Raw genomic sequence first — 21597 nt, forward strand, 5'->3', positions numbered from 1 at the left:
GCCTGGCAGCATCTGTGAAGGAAAAAACAGAGTTAACGTTTCGGGTCGCAGTGTTCTGAGGAAGGGTCACCAGACCCGAAACGTTAACTCTGCTTTTTCCTTCACAGATTCTGCCAGACCTGCTGAGCTTTTCCAGCAACTTTGATTTTTGTTCCTGATTCACAGCATCTGCAATTCTTTCCGTTTTTATTTAAAGATATTTTTGTTCCCCTTAAAAAGGAAAGAGATGATCATTATTTTATACTTATTTCTTTATAAGTTCTATCCAGTTCTTTTTAGACATTTAATTATTGGACTTCATATGTGTTGTGTGAATTTTGTAACGTGCAGCATGTCACCCACTTAAAAGGTATTATTCTTTAAATGAGTAAGATAGTTCCAACCAGTCTTTCACGGTAACCTGTCAGAAGGGGCAAAGTGAAGATGTGAAATGTACTTTGTGCAGGTAAATCAGCAGATTAAAATCAGTTGTTATTAGCAATTCAAAAAATGCTAAACTTGTGTTATTAATGGAAAGATAGAGAAATAAAAAAAAAAGTGGAGACGGATCTGGTTAAATTTAGAGAAAAACTATTAAGTTTTCACTGATTATTTTAATATCAAGAAATAACCAAAAATTAGCCCAGGGATTTGAAAGAAATTGTTCATGGGATGTGGGCATCAATGGCTGGGCCAGCAGTTGTTGTCCATCCTTAATTGCTCTGGAGAAGATGGTGGTAAGCTTTCTTCCTGAACAGTTGCAGTCCTTGGGATGTAGATAGTATCCATGATGCTGTTTGGAAAGAAGTTCCAGGATTTTGACCCAGTGATAGTAAAGGAATAGTGATATTGTTCCAAGATGGTGTGTGACTTGGAGGTTTGTGTTGTTTCCATTATGGAACATGAGTGGAAATATTTTCTCAGTGTTTCAGCCCTGCATGCTTGAAGTAAAACTGCTGAAGTTTTATGGTTCTTTACCAAATATTGTCAGGTTTGGTAGAAATGGCTCCTCCTTTATAAGGACCTTGCATCCAACATTTCCTTCATTTGTTTTGGAGTGCGTGAATAATTTAAGCCTGCAGCCCTTTTAAGTTGAGTATCTATAAAAGTACAGTAGTTTAAAGGTGCTGTCTTATGTGTGGCCTGTTGAAGACTTTTGTGTCACTGCAAAGCCACACAATTGAGACTACGCTTTTACTGCTTGGTTAATGCTATAACCCAGGAATTGTAACATAGCTTTGGATGTGCTGGCTATCGCACTTTGCATTTTCCATTACATATGCTGACCCTCAAGGAAGGCACTGTGAAAACCACTGGTTAAATGAGGCCTAATTATAAACTAACAAAATATAGAAATTAGTAGAATACAGCACACTCAGTTGAAATCTGGCAATTATTCTTTGTTCCATGGAAATCAATTAGAACACAAGTGTTGCTGTTCTATATGAAGTTGCACTTGCAAGCTAGCTATTTCTAAACAAGTTCTGCTGCTCCAGCATCTCATGATTACATGCCCCAGTTTGATGTCTATGACTGCCATACAGCACAAAACAAAGAGAAAGACAACTCTCTCTGTATGTCTCTCCCCCTCTGAGATATCCAGTTGAGATGTGGTTGAACAATCCATGGTTGCACTTCTGACTGAAATGTCTTCCTTTTTGATATGGGAGCCTCTATTGCCGACGTGTCTATGCTGGAACATATGTCTTCCCTTATTAAATAAAACTCCAAGTGGATATTCCTATCAGAAATGGCTGACTGAAGCCAAAGGAGGCAGACTATCTCTTTTGCTGTTGTAAGATATTTTCTCAAAATGTCTTTTAATAGGTGATCAATCCTGGGGTCCTTACCACTATTCAAAGTTGCTGTTGTATGTAAAATTGAACAGCTGCATTGTTGTCCAGTTTCTCTTTAAGTAGTTAATTAATGTTTCCGATCATACAATTCTAGGTCGTTTGCTTAATGTAATGTTATAAAATACTACATCTAATATGTAAAAAAAATTATAACTTGGCAAAACTCTGCACAGTCAATGTCAGTAAAACCTACATTTCAATTGGTTTATAAGAATAAATCTAGATGGTGATGAAAACATCACCTACTGCACAGCTACAACACCCAACTGCGAAGTTTCAGAATTGTGTTACCAGAATTGACAGTGGAAGATCTTTGCATCACCTTTTCAATTAACTTGCCAAAGCTTTCCCACCTTCTCCGCATTCCACATTCCCATCACAGAGTAAAGCATGCTTGTCATTTGCATCACTTTGAAGGAGAAAATTCCTGGTATTAGAAAGAAGATTTAGATGCTTGTATAGGATGGCACAAACCTGAGTAGAGAAATCCCACACTTGCTGGAAGGCAAATAGGAATATAGCAATAATTAATATCTTTTGTATGTACAGTTTCAATGATCCAAAGCTGCATGATACCTTTTTCTCTGGTAAAAATGACAGTATTACTCTATGAATGGTGTTGAAATAATTAAGAATGACACTTGGAAGACACCTAGAAGTTTTAAATAAATTCAATTCTGAACAATAAAAAAGTGCAGCATAACTGTATATAAAGAGCTGTGGCAGCATGACATATACTAATGTTGGAACAACACAGAGAATATTAGCATGGCTACTGCGCAAGGATGGCTTACTAATTTGAGAAACGTTCCATTTTTTTGGGGGCGCTATTGTGGCGCAGTGGTAATGTATGGAGATAGGGATAGGGTGGTGGGCTGGTTCTGAGCAGATTGCTCTTTGGGGTGTCTGTGCACACTCAAAGGGCCAAATGGCCTCATTCTGCAATGTAGGGATTCTAAGAGATTTGCAACAAACTTAAATTGTTTGTCCCTTCTCCTCACTAATAGTGGGACAGATTCAAGATAGCGGCGCCAGCACAGTAAGCAGTGTTCGGGCTCCTGGACCTTCTCTCTTTTTTGTCTTCTCTCCTTTATTTTATTTTTCTTCTTCATCTTCCTGTCAGTAGCAGCAGAGAAGATAACGTCAAGTAGGAGGTTGTGGTATGCCTGGAATGGGGCCTGCAGCCATTGGCTAGGCAGCAGCGGTGTGGACTGTGCTCGGAGCAGGTTCTCCAGGTGTCATTGAAGCAGCGGCAGTTGTGGAACCAGGGCTGTCTGGAGGCCTGGAGCGAGGACTCCTGATTATTGGTGAGACACTGGCTCCAGGTTGCCGTGTGATTGTGAGCCTGGCATTGGCGCCCCATCAGTGAGGTGGGCGTAGTGACAAAGACATATTGCGTGAAGAATGTTACTCTGACAGTGGGTCCAGTGCAACTGGCGAAGGTGTGGCAGCACAGGTGTTGTTGGTGAGCCAGCTCAGGACCGATGGCGAAGGCAGCGGACTGAAGGTGGAGTTTCTTTCAGCGTTATCTTTTTTATTCTTTTTATTCTTTTTATTCTTAAACTATTCAAAATGGCATCAGATTGTGGTGACAGTTGAAGCTTTTCACTAATTTTATTGTTTTGTTCATTCTAGAGTACAAGTGACAATCAATCATCATTCATTAAGCTTTATGATGCCTGAGCCCAGCTTTCTCTGGCTCTTTTTTCCTTTAACCAAATCTCTTGGCTCAAGGTTTCAGTCATGTCTTCTAAATTTTCTGTTGGCATGTGATTTTCATTCTCGATATTAACTCCAATCAGTTATCCGTCCTTACCGCAGTACAGCATAGCTCTTATCAAAATCACATTTATCATCCTATATCTCTCCAATAGTGGTAAACAACTACTCAACATCCTACTCATTTTCGAATCATATAGTACAACAGTAGCCGTTCAGCCCATCTTGTCAGAAGCTTTCAAAATGGTTGACTACATTATCCTTTTCCAGTGACTCTCCATTGTAGTTCGGCAGTAATTGTCATATTCCATTCGTAATTATAACTGGCAAGGCTTTTCTTCTTGCTGTTGTACCATTAATTCTTCTCGTGTCCATGAAACTAACCTTGGGTCCCCTTCTATTTCACATCTAACTGTTGCTTCTCAGCAATATCATTCAAATACAACGTTAGTTTCACATGTACACAGCTGGCATCAAGCTTTATTTTAATTTGGAAAGATTTGAATGTTGCTGATGTTGTCCATCCTCAATTGCCTTAGGAAGGTCCAACTGAGCGATCTTTTTGAAATGCTGGATACTGTTGTGTGTGTTCCCCGACAGTCCTGTTTAGGTGGGAGTTTCAGGAATTTACCTAGCTACAGTGAAAAAATGGCTTTACGGTTCTAAGTCAGAACGAAGTGATTTTACAGAGGAATTTGCATGTGATAGATGTTGTAGTTGTGTTTTTACAATGATTCAGTAATTTATGATCATCATTATTGAGATTGGCAGTTTATTCCAGATTAGTTAATTGATGTTATTAAGTTTCTCAGTTATCATGGTGTGATTGAAACTAGTGTCCCTGGATTTATTTAACCATGCCCTGGATCACTAGTCTAGTAACATCATCAATTTGCTGCCCTTCCTCTAATCATACCAGCATACCCCTCAACTTCTCCACTCTCGCTGATTCATCAGATTGCTTATCTGACATCCAGAACAGGATGAAGGGAAATTTCCTCTGGTTAAACATTGTGAAGACCAAAGTTATCGTATTCAGTGGCTGCTACAAATTTTGTTCCCTAGCTACCTTCTCCGTCCCTGACCTTGGCAATCATTTGGGGTTGAATCAGAATGTTTGCAGCTGTTGCCACACTTAGTTCTGAGATGAGCTTCCTGTTTTAACTAAGACTGTTTATTTTCATTATTATAACGTTGCCTGACTCCTCCCCTACCTCAATTCACCTGTTGCTGAAGCCATCCACGTTGTGCTCACTGTAAACTAAGTAAGATATAAATAAAACTTGCATTAGACTGAGTGATCAAAGCAGATCAAGTGAATTTTTAGTCAACGTGAGCATGGAGGATGTGTTTCTTTTGAAGAAGAGTCTTCCTGGACATTAACTTTGTTTCTGTCTCCACAGATGTTGCCAGGTCTGCTGAGTTTCTCCAGCATTCTGTGTGTTTGTTTCAGATTTTCATCAACCGCAGTATTTTGTTTTAATTTGTATTTTTAATCACTGGTACCTGACAGTAGGAGAATGATTTTCGGAATGGCAATTTTGTTTGTCAAGGTCATGAAATAGTGACATTTTGTTATGTCACATTTTATTTCATGGCTGGCATTTAATTATTAGGGCAGAGTGCTACTTCCATGGCACGTCAGAGGGAACAATCAGTGGTAGATCCATATTTTTATGCTGCTGTTTCTCATTTGTATATAATCAAAAACATATTTGAAGGTATTAAGTGATATAGATGAAATTATTCTTCTAAATTTTGGCACAAATTTAGCATTTATGAAAATTAACAGGAGCACTATTCAAATTGGTTGATTCCTATTGCGTAGTCTGTTAAGAAAGTTTCTGTGTAATCCCTTGCAGGTGTGAGACTTGACTGAGTTGTAATGTGTACACCTTTGAATCAAAAGGTTGCATATTCAAACCTCACTTCAGATCTTTGAGCATGCAATCCAATCTTGCAGTATGGAGTGCTCCATGTTCAGGTACATGGTCATTTAGATGACACGTTAAACTAAGGTCCTGTCGGTTCTCTTAGGTGCACATAAAAATTACAATGCTGTATTCATAGATCTCGAGTTTTCCTGCTGTCTTGGTCCATATTTATTCTTCAGCTAAAATCAATGAAAGAGACTAATTATTTAACTCGTGGTTAAAAATTTGACAGAGTCAAGGGTGTTACATTGCTAGAGCATTGGAAGGCATTCTTTTTTGGATATGAGTTGAGAAGAACATTTCTCCTGACTGAGAATTCAGAGAAGTATATTTTAAAACCGCACTCTGAAATCTGATAATCTTCAACTCCATTTTTCTGCCTTTGCTCCATAATCTTTGATTCTCCTACTGATTTAAAATCTATGTCAGTTTTGAATATATTTAATGACCCAGCCTCAACAGCCCTCTGCAGTAAAGAATTGTACAGATTCACCACTCTGAGAGAGAAAAAAATAATCCTCCTCATCTCTGTCTTAAATGTGCAGCTCCTTACAAGGTATGCCCTCTGGTCTGAGGTTCCCCCAGAAGGGGAAATAACCTCTCTGGACCACTCCTGTCAAGACCCCTAAGGATAATATACTTCAATAAGGTCTCCTCTTATTCTTCTAAATTATAATGAGTATAAGCCTGACTTCTCCTTGTAGAAAAACATTCCCTGCATTCCCTTTGTCAACTTAATCAATCTTCTCTGGATTTCTCCACTGCCAGTATATCTTCCCTTAGATAAGAGGGCTAAACTGTTTGTAGTATCCAGGTGTGGTCTAACTATGCCTTGTAAAGTTTTAGCCCTCTCTATTTTTATACTCTATTCCCTTTGAAATAAAGGCCAAGATTACATTTTTTCCTTATTACTTGCTAAGCTTGGATGCTACCTTTTTGGTGTTTCAGGGTCATTCAGTCTTTTCCCCATCTAACTAATACTCAGCTGTTCTATTCTACTGCCAAAGTGCCTAGCCTCATATCATCTTATTTTCCATCTGCCAAGTTTTTTTGCCCTGCCCATATCCTTCTATAGACTTCTTGTGGCAACATCAGTATTTCCACCTATATTTGTATCATCTGCAAACTTGGCGATTGTACATATACTTCCAACATCTAATAATTGTGACCCCAGCTCTGATCCCTGCGGCACTCCACCAGTTACAGGTTGCCATTCTGAAAATGTCCCCTTTCTCCCAACTCTGTTCTCTATTAGGTATCCAATCCTCTGTCCATGTTGATACACCACCTACAATACTATGAGCTCTGCTATTACATCCTTTACAATTTTCCCAATGATTGATGTTAAACTGACTAGCTTATAGTTACTTTTTTTTTGTCTCCCGAATTTTTGAACAAGGGTGTTACCTTGGACGTTTGGAAGATTGCTACCAAGAACATTACCTTTCTTTAAAATCCTAGGATGCAACCCATTAGTTTCCCTTGTATTTTTTCTCAAATGGTAGTTATTGTGTTTATTTCCTTTCCCCTTTAGCCCCTTGATAATTTAGTGTTTTTGGAAGGCTGAGTTTGGCGACACTGACACATGTGTATTATGTACCATTTTAAATCGCACGGGCACAGGTTTCGCCTTTGCCATGTTGGATGGGAAGATGGGACAGGGTAAGGGGAGATATCAAACACAAACACCAATCTGATAATGAATAGATCATAGTTTTTTGTGTGATGTTACTTAAGAGCCGAACATCAATGTCAGCGCTGCACTTAACTCCCCTTCGAAACAGTGTGATGGGATATCTTACATCCATCAAAGCAGATAATATCTCAGTTTATATTTCATTCAAAAGATGACACCTCTGACAATATAATGCTTTCTCAGTAACATACTGGAATATAAGGTATAATTTCTGTGCTCAAGCTTTAGACTGAGTCTTGAATTTAGCATTTTTCATTTCCAAAGCAAGTGTGCTCCTAACTGAGCCACAGTCAACACACAAGTATTCACAGACATGGGTATATTGTCACTGTTACAAAGTGTGTCTTACTTGGTGCAACAGGAGAGTGATTGTGAAACAGAATTTACTGTTAGGGTTTAGAACTCTAAAAGTACTTTTTTTTTGTTTTCAGCTAGCTAGAACGTATTGTGTTGTATGAAGTTCACTAGTCTGCTTAAAAGTCAATCTGTTGTTATGATCCAAGTTTTACCAATCCAGTGATGTTTGGCTACCAGCGCTGGAAGCTAAGTGAGATCTTGCTGGTAGGGCATTGGTGAGACCACCGTCGAATGAAGTGGTGGTCTGCCTTTCTAAACTGCTACCCAGTGTGGCCAACTGTCCTAGAATTTCTAAGAATACCCTATTTTTGAATCACTTGTCTCATGTCCTCTAATTCATATGCATTGTGTTACACACTTTCCTCTCCAACAATCTTGGCATAAGCAATGTCTCTACCCAGATGTGTTGACCAGCAGTATTCCCCTAAACCCTGTTCTTGCAGATTTGGCAGCTCCCCTCTTACTTTACTGCCGAAGTATTAGTCATCTTGCTGCTGAGCCCAACAGCAGCTTTGGCAGCATCACTGCTAATGGTGATTTTTGCTGAGGCTATGGGAAAAGTAGTTTGCACCTCCATGATGATGCATCCTTCAAAGTCAGATCAGTTTTTATTTGGAACGTGCCAGGATCAGACAAGTGGTCCTCGTTGCTCAGAGGGTGAACCACACCCATGTTTGTCCCATTCGTGAGAGTATTCCATAGTGGCAGGTTGTCCTCCTAACACCCTCATTGCCATTTTAGGAGGGCTTATGCTTCTCAGTCCATGTGTAGAGAACTGATAAAATCCAATCCTACATCTTCCTTTGAAGTAGTTGCACTTGAAAGGGATTAAGCATTGAACTCGTTAGTCCAAGTGCCAAACATTCTCAAAACCATATCATGAAATTAGTGTTGCGTGATTTAGTGGTTTGAAAATTGCTCATCTAAGGTACTAAGGTTGAAAGAAAATAAAAGGAGATAATTGATAAACTAAATTTAGAGCGGATAAAATCCCTGGTCTTGTTGGATTGCATGCACATATAAAAGAAATTAGAGAAGAAATAACAAAGGTACTACTGTTTATCAGAAAAAGTAATAATAGCAGAAATTGGGGTGAACAGCTGATATGATTCCTTTGTTTAAAAGGGGAGATAACAAAAGGCCAAGGAAGGGTGGATCAGTTAACTTAATGTTGGCAGTAGCTAGGATAACTCAAAAGCTTGTTCAAGATGGAATAAAATATCTGGAAACAGATTACATAAGAAAGATCACATAATACAAAGTCTGAAAAGGAGAATCATGCTTGACAGACCTTATCAAATTCTTTACAGAAATAAGATACAGTGTAGATGAGGATAATGCAATAGTTGTAATACATTTCCATAAGGATTTCAAAAGGTATTGCATAGGCTCATAACTTATGGCTTTGGAGGCAACCAGCAGACTGAAGGGTTAAATAAAGGTAGTTAATCTAATGTTGCTCCAGAAGAACGTCTGTTGAAACAATTGTGATTCATCAATTAAATGCATGATTTGGGTTCAGGGATCAGAATTTGTGGATTACCACAGATTGGTGTGTGTACTTGATACAAGGGGTGACTATATACTAGATGTAAATAAATATATTGTAAGAATGCGTAATTGACAAATGAACTTCAGTGTGGATTTGTATGAAGTGATAGTTGGTAGGAAGAACAAAGAATCTGCACACTTCTTGAATATTGGTGTTTAAATGGGGTAGAAAAGTGAGAGATCAGGGCATTCAGATTCACAGACCATTAAAAGGGAAACAGGAGTTAATAAGTTCATAAAGTTACTCAAACAAAGCACCAGAACTTATTTCTGGAAAGATAAAATTGAATAACATCAGAATATTCTAGCTGTGATTTGTTAAACATGCATAGTATTTTGGTTAAATTTAAACAGGAAGCACTGTGAACAATTCTGGTCTCCATATTCTTGAGATGACACCAGAACTGAGAAATTCTAACTATAAGAGGAGATTGAACAATTTCAATTCCAATGTAAAGACTAACTGAAGAGAGCTCTCTTAAGATCCTTAAGAGTAAATATAGAGATGTTTTCATTTTGTAGGGAAGACCAGAACTAGGGGACCATAAATATAAAATGAACACGAACAAGTCCAATGAGGAATTCAGGAGAAACATCTTTATTCAGGGAGTGATTAAAACATGCTACTATATGGAGTAGTTAAGGTGAGTAGCAATAACCACGTTTAAGGGAAAGCTAAATAAATATGTGAATTAGAAACAGATAGATTGATGTGTTGATGGGTTTAGATGAAGAAGGGTGACTATCAAAGTTAATAGGAAGGAAAATATTAGAGTATGAGAAAAAATAGCTAGAAATATAAAATAGTTAGTAAGAATTTCCATACGTAATTTTAAAAAAGGCTAACAAAATTAGTGTTAGTCCATTGAAAATGTGTCTGGAGCATTAATAAAAGAAAATAAGGAGATGGTAGAAGAATTGAAGTGGTATCTTTGCATTGATCTTGTCTGTAGAGCATATTTGTAATATCCCAGAAATAGTTATAAAACAAACTGTGTAAGTGAGAGAGAAGATCAAGAAAATTTCTATCACCAGGGAAGATACTGAATAAATTGTTGCTAAAGGTTCATAGGTCCTGATGGGCTTCATCCTTGGGGCTTGAGAAAAGTGATTTTCTTTATCTTAAAACTCCTCCTTTAGATCAGCATCCGTTGTTGGTTGCATATCGCAATAACTTACTATTGGTCACGTTATTATTATGTCACCATCTCTCCTTAATGTCATTGGACTGATAATCTAGAGGCCCAGGCTATTGTTTCAGGGACCTGAGTTCATATCCCTTAGGGCCAATGATGTAACTTGCATTTATTAAGTAATTAAGTAACTAACATAGACCATTGTTAAAAGTAAAAAACCCATATCTAATTCACTAATATCCTAGCCTGGTTTGGCTTACATGTGACTGCAGACTCACAGAAATGTGTTTGGCTCTTAACTACTCTTTGAATTGGCCTACAAAGCCACTCAGTTTGAGGGCAATTCAGGATGGGAAGCAAATGCTGGCTTTGGCAGCGACACTTAAGTCCCATGAATGAATATGAAGAATGGTATATGCTACACAAGCATCGACTCTACATAGTAGCAAGCAGCATTATATAATAAATGCCCTCTCACAAACCCTGCAATATTACCCTGTAGAAGTAGAGTGGACATACACAGTGTTCTCAGATATAGGGTAAAATTATTCCAACCCAATTGTGGGGGGGTGTAGAATTTTGAATCTTTATTTGAGTGTGCTACATTCACTCGAAGTTCCAATATGTGTTGAATTGCTGTATGAATATGCATACTTAGACCCCAAAGTACCATGCTGTCAGTGCTTTGTTAAGAATATACGTCTTTGTTAGAACAATGTGTATTTTTTGTCTAAAGACTTTTAATGTCTTTGTTTCTCACAAACCCAGGAGACTACTTGTCTTCCTTTCTTACTCTGCTGATCACACATTTGACGAAGATTCTGAAGCACATTTGAAAAGATAGACCTAAAACAAACCAAATGTAAAAGAAATGCATTAGAAAAAGGCTATGTGGTGCAATAGGAAATGGTGAACTTCTTGTTATTGAATACTTAATTTTCTTTTCCACTAAAATGCCATCTTGTCATGATTTATTTTCACTTCGGAACTGGGACAAATATTCGCGCGTGAGCTTTTGCCAATTAGAATAATAGAATCCCTACAGTGCAGAAAGAAGACATTCAGCCCATCAAGTCTGCACCGACCCTCTGAAGAGCATTCCAATCAGACCTAGACCCCATCCTGTCCTTCAACCCCACATTTTCCATGGTTACTCCTCCTATCCTGCACATCCCTGGACACTGAGGTAAATTAGACCAGCCAATCCACGTAACCTACACATCTTTGGACTGTGGGAGGAAACCGGAGCACCCAGGGAAGGATCACATTGAGGCGGGAGAACTTACAAACTCAGAAAGAGGTTGGAGTATAAGTGTAGGGAAGTCTTAGTGAAACTGTATAAGGTACTGATAACAGGCACCCAAGGTTGGAATCAAACCTGGGTCCCTGGCACCATGAGGCGGTAGTGCTAACCACTGAGCCACCGTGCCGCCCGTTGGTTCCCTTGGTGAGGTTTTAAACTAAGATGGCAGGAGGGATAACAGCCAAAGCGTAGGCTTAGATGGGTCAGATTCGGATCTGGAAACTGCAGATAGAACATTAGTTAGTGATATAGTTAGCAACTCAAAAAGACCAAAAGTAATTAGGTTTCAAAAACACTTGTTAAAAAAAGGTAATGTCTTATCAATTTGACTGAATTCTTTGAGGAAATTTCAAGGATGATCGATGAGGGTAGATCAGTGGATGTTGTCTATGTGGATTTTAGTGAGACATTTGACAAGGTTTGACATGGCAAATTGGTCAATGAAGTAAAAACCTATAGGATACACAGTAAGCTGTCGAATTGGATCCAAAGTTGGCTTAGTAACACGAAAGAAAGGATAATGACCATTGGCTGCCCTTGCAAATGGAAAGCGGTTTCAAATGGTATTCTGCACAGCATGGTGTTGGGACCACTGCTGTTTGTTTTACACATTAATGATTTGGACTTCAATGTAGCAGGCACAATTTTGAAATTTGCAGAGGACACAAAAATTGACTGTCCAGTGTAGAGTTATAAGCTGTAAGCTCCAAAATTATATAGAAGGGTTGGCGGAGTCAGCAGGGAAGTGTCAGATTGAGTTTAACTCTGGTAAATGTGAGGTAATGCATTCAGGGGGGTCAAACAGCAAAAGGGAATACACAATAAATGGGAATACAGGTACTTCTCCTATAATGCAATAGAAAAAAAATCGCGCTATAGAAAATCACCATAGAAAATCACTATCCTGTACAGCAGAAAGTTCGCGTTATCCAAACAGCATCACTATTAATCAATCACGTAACAGCCAATTTGTGTTAATGAAATTCGTGTTATAGCAGAAATACCTGTATACTGAAAGGAATAGATGAAGTGAACGATCTTGGTGTACAAATGCACAGGCCCCTAAAGTTGGCAGTAAGATATGTAAGATTGTAAAGAAGTCATACGGAAAGTTCTTCTTCATTGGCTGAGGTAGAGAATACAAAAGTACAGATGTAATGATGGAACAGTACTCTGGTGGAATTATAACTGGAGTGTTGTGTGTGGTTCTGGTCACCACATAAGAAAGGATGTAGTTGCTCTGCAGAAGCTGCAGAGAAGATTTACTGGAATGGTAGCCATGGCTGGAGAATAGTAGCTACAAAGAGAGGTTGGAGAGGTTGGGGTTGTTTTCCTTACAACAGAGAAGGCCACGGGGCTATATAGAATCATAGAGTCTCTACAGTGTGGGAGAGTCCATTGAGTCCACGCTGATCCTCCGAACAGCATCCCACCCAGACCCACTCCCTACCCTGTCCTTGTAACCTTGCATTCCCCTTGGCTAATCCACCTACCCTACACACTTCTGGACACTATGGGCAATTTAGCATGGCCAATCGACCTAGCCTGCACATCTTTGGACTGTGGGAGGAAACCCTTACAGACATGGGGACAGTGTGCAAACTCCAAACAGTTGAACCCGGGTCTCTGGTAATGTGAGTCAGCAGTGCTAACCACTGAGCCACCATACTACCCATGATCGAGGCATACAAAATTGTGAGGGGTAGAGATAGGGTAGACAAGAGGAACCTGTTTCCCTTGGTAGGGAGTTCAAAAACCAGGGGTCTTAGATTCAGGCTAAGTGGCAGAAGGATTAGAGGGGACATGAGGAAAAAACATTTTATGCAGAGGGTGAAGGGTGTCTGGAATTCACTGCCTGAGCTTTTGGTGGAGACAGAGGCCTTAAACCCTTTCAAAAAGTGTCTGGATCTGCACCTTAAGTGCTGTAAACCGCAAGGCTATTGGCCGTGTGGGGGAAAACAGCATTAGAAAGGGCACCTGGCTGCTTTTGGGTCAGCATGGACAAGATGGGATGAATGCCCCCCTACTATCCTGTATCATTTCTATAGTTTTTATGGAAAGTAAGACTATGAATACAAAGTACTATTGTAAAATGCCAAGCACACGGTATGAATATGAAATGCTTTTCAAGTTAAGGAGTCAGTATTTTGTTACCCGGCTGATTAAAGCAATTTTCAGTGGAATGGATTCTTTCGGAGAGAACTGACAGCTATTGCACACTCCAACATAGTTCAGAAGAAAATCAAAATGGACATTCTTACTGCCAATTTCGTAGCAGCAGCTTTGTTCTTGTTTCTAAAACATGGATTATCAGATCATAATATTTTACTTAATTCCATTCCAAATATTTCTCATAAGTACAGAATTTACACAAAGAAGAAAGTGATAGCTGTGGTGGTTGCCACTTTTGCTGTACAAATTCACATATTTGTTATACTTGAATAACACGCTTACTAATTCTATATGAATGTCAATAGAAAGGAACAGTTCTGTAAATGAATATTAACCAAAAGCACTGGCATAAAAAAGCTGTACGCTGGGAAAGTAAGGATAACACTAGAATTCTTTGAATTGATTAAACAAATTAAATGTGTGAAAAATATGAATGACGTTAAGAATAAAGTGCCAAATTTTCAAAATACATTTGTAATTTTCTAGTTTATATATTTGACCTTGTGTGAGGTTTGGCTTTGAAGGCAAAGTTACTTCTGAGGAATAATCTGAACCAGATGTTTTCATCAGTTCCTTTTTTTAACTGTCAAGACGCATTGCTGCAGTATGCATGGCTGAGATTATTACAGTTCTCATTCCAATGGGAAGGCTGTTCTCCATTCAATCCAGTTAACATCCTCAAGAATTACTCTTGAGCATGTCCCTAGTGTTCCATCGTCATATGTAATATAGAAAATCTGTAGCAAATCTCAGGTTAAAGCATTGATGCAATCTTGCAGTTTACAGTCTTGAAGTTCTGTTCCAATTGAAGAAAAATTAAAGGAAAAACCTTGAAAATCTTCTCTCTGTTGTTATTGTCATAACCTGATCTACTTGAATGATATAGAGGGTTTTCAGTACTTCAAATCACTGGAACAGTTGCCCAATGGTGTGTGAATAAGAGAGAAAGATATCTGTTATGAGGCATGTTGTATTGTAACTTTCTATGCAAATATTCATATTTAAATATTTCTTAACCAGCTCTGTTACACTGCTATCGGGTATATCAATGGGAATTTCAATGTTCTGTGTCCACTCTTTGTAATCTATGTTAAAAGAGTCTTCCTAGCCCTGAGCCAAGTTGCCAAATTACTGAAGGTCTGTAATACCTCTTCAGATTTAGAAAATTCTTCTTTCAAAATTCTACGTTATGGCTTCCCAATTTTATGCCTGTGTGTTCCTGACTTGCAATTGCAAAACATCATTGCCTGCATTTCCTCCCACCTCCCTGTACTTTCATCTACTCCTCGCCAAAATAAAATTACCCCAAAAAACACACTAGAATCAGCAGTGTTTGTTTTTGTCTGATGGAGTTACTATTTCCAGTGCTTCAGGGGTGTTCTCGGCTGTTGTACCTGCTGCGACAAGCATTTCAATAAATTTCTGTATACACTTAAAAATAAAAATAATTTGTAGTGCCATACCTTATCATAGTGCCAACCTGATTATTGCATTTTCCACCTTCTGTGTGTATGGAATGATATGAAGTAATCTGAAAAATTCATAAAGTTTAATGAAGCATTTACAGAACTGACAAGATTGCAGGTTCATGTCCAAAAGAATGTGATATGCTGTGGGCTAATCCAAAAATATTTCCTGCTTACTCCTATTCTGAGTTGGCTGTCACTTATTTTGGCGCTGCTTCTGATGACCAGATGAGCATTTGACTATCTAGACAAACTACCAATATCAATCATCAATTTGAAATTTGGGTAAAGTTGTGTCTTGTTAGTGCCATCCGGTGCTGAGAACCATGACCCTTTCTTCCGAACATGCTGTTGATGTATATTTCTCTGTTAATTCAAGAGTGTGCTGATATTCCCCCTTACAGATGTCATCATGTTGCTTCTCATTGGCCTCATTTATACGGTTTTTCTTCCTGTTAACCTGAATTTTTATCCATGACTCACTTGTTGTGCTAGTGCGTACTGAACTGGCAATATGTCAGATTTAAAATGTGAATTCTTCATCCTCCATGGTTGCAATCCTCCTAAGTGCTGCAATCTTCTTAAGCTCTTCAATCATCTGAGATATCTGGGTTCCTTGAACTCTGGCCTTTTGCACAACACTGAGTTCGTTTGCAGTACCTCTTGTGTGTTCAGCTGACTAGCCTCAAAGTCTAATTCCTTCCTGAACACTCTGTCTATCCACTGTTTTTTTTCTTTAAGTTGCTTCTTAAAACTCATTGCTTTGACCAAGTTGTCCTCATTGTCTTAATATCTCTTTATGTGGCTCTGAGTAAGTTTTTTGCCTGGTAATATTCCTTTGATATACCATACATGCTTTACTTGCAGATACTTTGAAATACATTAATGTGAATTCTTGTTTCTGCAATCTGTGGTTTTCTGTTTAATTGTTTTCCTGGCGACATTTTCCAAACCCTAATTGAAACTACACTTTAATTGCCACTTTCTCATTTACAATCCTGTCGGTTTTACGAAACTGTAAAGCACAATATTTTCAGGGTCAATGATTTAATGACTGAAGCAAGTTATGAGAAATTTAAGAAGGAAGATTCAAGACTATTTATGAAGAAAGGCGGACAGGGCAGGAAAGGAAAGTGGTAACAAAATATGGTTGGTTATTTTTGGTTTTGATGATTAACCAACATATTTCACCCCTAAAGTTTTCAGGAACAATGTCTAATTGAGATTATTGGCTTTTAACTTCCAATTAAATGTTATTGGACTGCATGTTAGTATTGCATTTAAAGGTGATAATGTTCACTACTCTTAAAACTGGAACAGTTATGCTCCTTTCAGATCATGGTCAGAGCTGAACTTTTAATAATAAACATCTTAATGGGCCTCGGTGAATATTTCCTATGTCATTTTAGTGAAGGTACAAAAGATTTGCATAATACTCTTTATTGTAACATCCTCAGCATATTCTGAAGCACTTGGGAACCAATGGATTACTTTTGCTGTTGTCACTATTAAAAATTAGGGCTGAATTTTCCAAGCTATTGAACAATTTGAGTATTGATGAGGAAGTTGGGAGAATTGAGTGAGATCAGCAGAAAGTAGCTTCCCAACATAGAGAGCAGAAAGTCCATTTTCCAATGATGTGTTGAAAGGTGAGATGAGATTCTCATTCGTGAGTGAGGTGAGCAGACTATTATGATGTCATCCCATCTCATAATTTTCCCATTCTCCCACCTGCTGAAGGGGAAATAAACAGTGACAATTCCTGACATAGAAGTAAGAGCAGTAACCTAGCAACTCTGGATCGTCGCTTGCTCCTCTCGGTCAGCATCTTGGACACCAGGAACCAACATCTTGGGAATGCAACGTTTGCTGTGACTGCACATACTACCCATACACTAGGATCTCAAGGTCCCTCTTGGGAAAGCAACCTGCCAATTTCCCTCTGTCCAACATTTCTGGGAAAGTTGACAGGAACAGTGGACTGCCAGTGCTTTACTGGGCTTTATAGATGGCACTGGCAGTAGGGGAACTCAGAGGTTGGAGCAGTGTCCAGTACTTTTGCTTGTTGTGAATGGGAGAGTATGCCAAGCGGGATGCCACAGGAGTCTGGTGCACAGGTAATAAGGTGAGTTTGGGAAAGTAGCATGAAAACATTTGCTAGGGCTCAAAGGGAGAAGCCTTCCATTGTACTTACCAAAATTGATTCTTAGCTTATTTCTGGTAAAACTCAGTCCAATGCCTGTAAACACAACAGCCTGGGAGCAAGTAGTGCAACAACACACTTACTCCAGAGTTCTCATTGCCAATGAAAACTTTGTAGAAAAAAGAGAAAAACTGTTATAAATTACTGTCATGTGATAAAATTTTTTTTTATAAAATGCAAACTTTTCCTCCTGGAAAAGAAAAGTAGCCTTTTGACAATAAAAACTTAACAATGAATTACGGGATACCTAGTCGATTGATTACACCTAGTGCTATAATTGTGATAAGGGAAATGGGAGCTGAATATAATTACTTAATTGTTAACAGTAAATTAAAATGCTTTGCACTTGCTACTGTTACATCTCCAGGAGAATTTTTAAACATGTGTCTTCCATGATAGTGTTCAACTTGTAAGCTTAAGAAATTACTAAAAATAATAAATGTATATTTGAAATCAAATGATATAGTTTATTTACATTTTTACTGGCAACTTTCATTTCAGCACAATAATAAGTATCATTCTTTGTTAACTGAGGGTAAATGTAGATTATACTGTAATTAATTCAACTTTTATTTATCCTTGAGAGTTTTCATTGTAAATAGAAAGTTGCAAATCGACCCAACAACTTACATATGTAGTAGGTTGATAGCTGGAGTATGCTTTGTGTATATTGGCTGCCTCGTAAAAATTATTTCAAAAGCCTGTGCTTTTATTTAAATCAGGAGAGATAACATATCTCACGTGATCCAAAGTGATTATTAGTAGTTAATTGGTTGGATGCTCTGTTTACAACAATGACAGACTTGTGATGTTCATCATTCAATGTTTTCCATTTTAGAGCTAAGGGAAGTCTTGTTTGCATAATTGTTGCAGAGTACCTTTGATTAATGCAAGTGGGGAAGTTAAACCCATTAGACAAAGCTAAAAGATAGTATCATAAGTTTTCTTTTCATTTTTAATCTCTGAAAGCAACCAACCCTAGCTTCATCTATAGCACGCTCCTAATTGTCTGAAGAAAGTGATAGGCTTCCTATGATGGTGCTTATGGAGAATTAATTGAGAAGTTGTCTAGTCCAAACCACTTGGTCAAAGGTTTTAATACTATGATAGCTGTAGGTAAGCTGGTTCTCTGACACCCCCTCTATATTGCTAATCCCCATCCCTGATCCTTCATGTGGTTGCATTTCCTGCCTGTACTATGTTCTTTTTACATCAGTCGTGGCCACTTAAGAGAAGGTGTCTAATGGCTGTGAAATTGTGTCTCAGAAAAGCTTATCAAGGTGGCTGGGGGATGGAAAAAAATATAAAAGAACTTATTTTTCAATTAACTTTGGATTCATAGGAAATAAATAGGTAGAATTCAAAAGCTAGGAATAGAAGGAAAAGTGCAATGTAATCCAAATAACCTTACGCTTCTAGGAGGCAGAAGAATATGGACAAAGAAGGCATTATATCCACAGAAATCAGTGCTGGCAGATGCAGCTGAGTCTGCATGCACTGAGATCTGTAATAGTTTAAAAAAAAATCATTATTGGTTTTTGATATAGACCTTCTGTAAGGGATGAGAGAATAGAGCATTAACTATTTTTTTTTGTTGAGGAAGTGAATGTTTCTAAAGCAAGTATTGGTTTTGTTTGTTTTTTTTTAGCAGGCAACATTGGTTGGAAGCTGAGTAACTGTTAACATTTCGCATCAAATATGACTCTCCTCCAGAACTGAAGGAAGGTAGAAATATGATGGGTTACATGCTTTTGAAAGAAGGGAGGAAGAACAAAATAGAAGGTCTGGTGGAGGGCAAGGACAGAGGAGATTAAATGACAAAGCTACCACTTTGCAAGAGGCAAATGGAGTGGTAATGGTTGTAGTAAAGAGACAAAACACTTGTTTAAAGTGGGTTTAAATGTCAGAATAATAAACAGTCCTATCCAAAAAAAAGGCACAAAAACAAACAAACTGGCACATCGCCAAAAAAAGGATGAAAATGGTGGATTAGAAGTTCGTAGTCTGAAATCATTGAACTCGGTGTTGAGTCTAGAAGGATTGTGCCTGATCGATAGGGGAGATGTTGTTACTTGAGCTTGTATTGACCTTTAAGAGAACACTGCAGCAGGTCAAGGACACAAATATAATTGTGACAGTAACGTGACAAATTAAAATCACAAGCAACCTGAAACTTGGGGTCATGTTTGTGGATTGAGCAGAGTGTTCTATGAAACAGAGTGCAGAAGAGACCACATTCTCAGCAGCAACTACAGTATACTAAATTGAAATAAGCAAATGTGAAGTGAAGAAATATTTGTGATCTGAGTCAATGAAGAGACAAAAGGTAAAAAGCAGATGTTACCCCTTCTGTGGTTGCATGAGAAGGTGTTGTGGGAAGGAGATGAATTGTTGGTGATTGAGGGGTGGACTAGGATGTCATGGAGGGACTGTCCCTTGGGATTGATGATGCGAAGGAAGGGTGAGATAAATTTGGTAGTGGCATCATGCTGTAGATGATTGTGCTTGCTGGTGCCTTTCAGTGCTGATCTATTCAGAATTTGCAGACTCAGTGGGAGGGCATCTAATTTGCATGACATGACAGAACAAACACTTCTCTGGATACATCTCTGATACCTGCCTATCTTGTGCAGTTGGATTATTTCGTACCTATCTGTGTGGCATGGAAGGACTACCCAGGCCCGCCATTCTTCGTTCATTTCCCTGATATCCACGTGTTGTGGAATAATCATAATTTATTAAAATTCATAATGTTTATGTGTCAGCCTAGTCTGAGGAAACCTCCCTGCCCTGTATCAAGGCCATGCACTGTCCTCTACATGTTTTAAACCTAATGTGCTAACATGAGTTCCTGAAACATAGAAACTAGGAGCAGGAGTAGGCTCTTTGGTTACCAGGCATGCTGTGCCATTCCATATGATCATGCTTGGTCTTCTATCTCAACAAGTGACTCCTACTTTCATTCCAAACCACTTGAATCCTTTATTGTAAGAAAATCAGCCTCTCTTTTGAACATACTCAGTGAGGTTGTCTCCACAGCCTCCTGTGATAGCAAATTTCACAGGGTGACTACCCTCTGAGAGAAGAACTAGCACCTCATCTTGGTCTTAAGTGGCCTATCTGGACTGTGATCCCTTTTTCTACACTCTCCAAACAGGAGAAACACCTGGCCCACATATAGTCTATCCAGTCTACTTAGAATTTTTTATACATTTCAATCAAATCTGCGTTCATTCTTCTAAACTCTGTTGAATACAGGCCAGTTGAAGCAGTCCCTCCTCAAAATCATCTTGTAAAGCAGAATCTCCAACAGTATACTATACATATAGTACAGTCAGAGTAGGACTGGACAGCCTACTTAATTTAAAGGTTTTAAAATGGCAGGGAGGAACAAGAGTGCTATCTTTGGAGGCTGCTCTTTGCCCTTCAGGTGTACCTTCCAGAAGATAGTAACCTCCACTTCCTTCCTAGCACCACAGCTTTTAAAACCTGTCCCTCCCTCCCTCTCATTAGCCCTTGTGTCCCTTAAGTGGCAACTCTCCCAAAGTGCAGTTAAAGAGACCCCTACCCCTGTCTCCAGCTTACCTGCTTTTAGGAACTGTCAGGCTTCTTTTGTGGGTCAAAAACAGAAATTTCTGCTGAAACTCAGCAGATCTGCCAGCATCTATGGGAAGAAAGCAGAATTAACATTGCGAGCAAAAACAAAGTTGCTGGAAAAGCTCAGCAGGTGTGGCAGCAACTGAGAAGAAAAAAATCAGAGTTAACGTTTCGGGTCCGGTGACCCTTCCTCAGAATATTTTGAGAGGAGTAGGGCCTGCCTGCAATCCTGACAGTGTTTCGTATGGAACTCTGGCACTGCTAATCAGATTGGCTGGCAGCTCCAGAGGATGGGACTTCACCCCATTGTGGGGCAGAAATTAACATAGTCCACTCACACTCTGGCAGTAGGGCAGTGTTCTTCATCTGTCAGTTCACTGCCAACCTTTCTTTCAGAGGGTGTGAGCTGCCCTGTAAATTTCTACCCAACAACTATACTGAAAAGAAATTGAGTTTCTTTTGTTCTTTCTTGCTGCAAAAAATATAACTAAGGAAAATACATAAACAATTTCATCTGTGGAAAGTTGACAAAGCCCTTGTAGTAAAAAGTTATTTTTTTCCTTACCTGTGATTATTGATCAGAAATCTAGGTTCTTGCATCCTGTGCAGAAGAAACAACCATATCAAA

The 21597-nt window shown here is 38.7% G+C and overlaps 1 protein-coding gene and 1 non-coding gene across 3 annotated transcripts in view; both read left to right on the forward strand.

Moving 5' to 3' along the window:
- LOC109913699 (guanine nucleotide-binding protein G(I)/G(S)/G(O) subunit gamma-7) overlaps positions 1 to 21597 on the forward strand; it is a 345302-nt gene that overhangs the window by 68524 nt on the left and 255181 nt on the right. The window contains exon 1 of one of the 2 annotated variants that reach the window (XM_048595253.1): positions 9659 to 9736. The exons of the other annotated variant lie outside the window; for it this stretch is intronic. The gene's annotated coding sequence lies outside the window, so the exon portion shown is untranslated. Of the gene's footprint in view, positions 1 to 9658; positions 9737 to 21597 lie in introns of those variants that run through there. 2 annotated transcript variants of the gene reach the window in all.
- LOC125482859 lies at positions 2552 to 2655 on the forward strand. Its single transcript, XR_007261832.1, has one exon. It is a non-coding gene; the product is annotated as a U6 spliceosomal RNA (small nuclear RNA).

The sequence above is a fragment of the Rhincodon typus genome, chromosome 3 (assembly GCF_021869965.1).
Source record: "Rhincodon typus isolate 14 chromosome 3, sRhiTyp1.1, whole genome shotgun sequence".
In the NCBI taxonomy this organism is placed as follows: Eukaryota; Metazoa; Chordata; class Chondrichthyes; order Orectolobiformes; family Rhincodontidae; genus Rhincodon; species Rhincodon typus.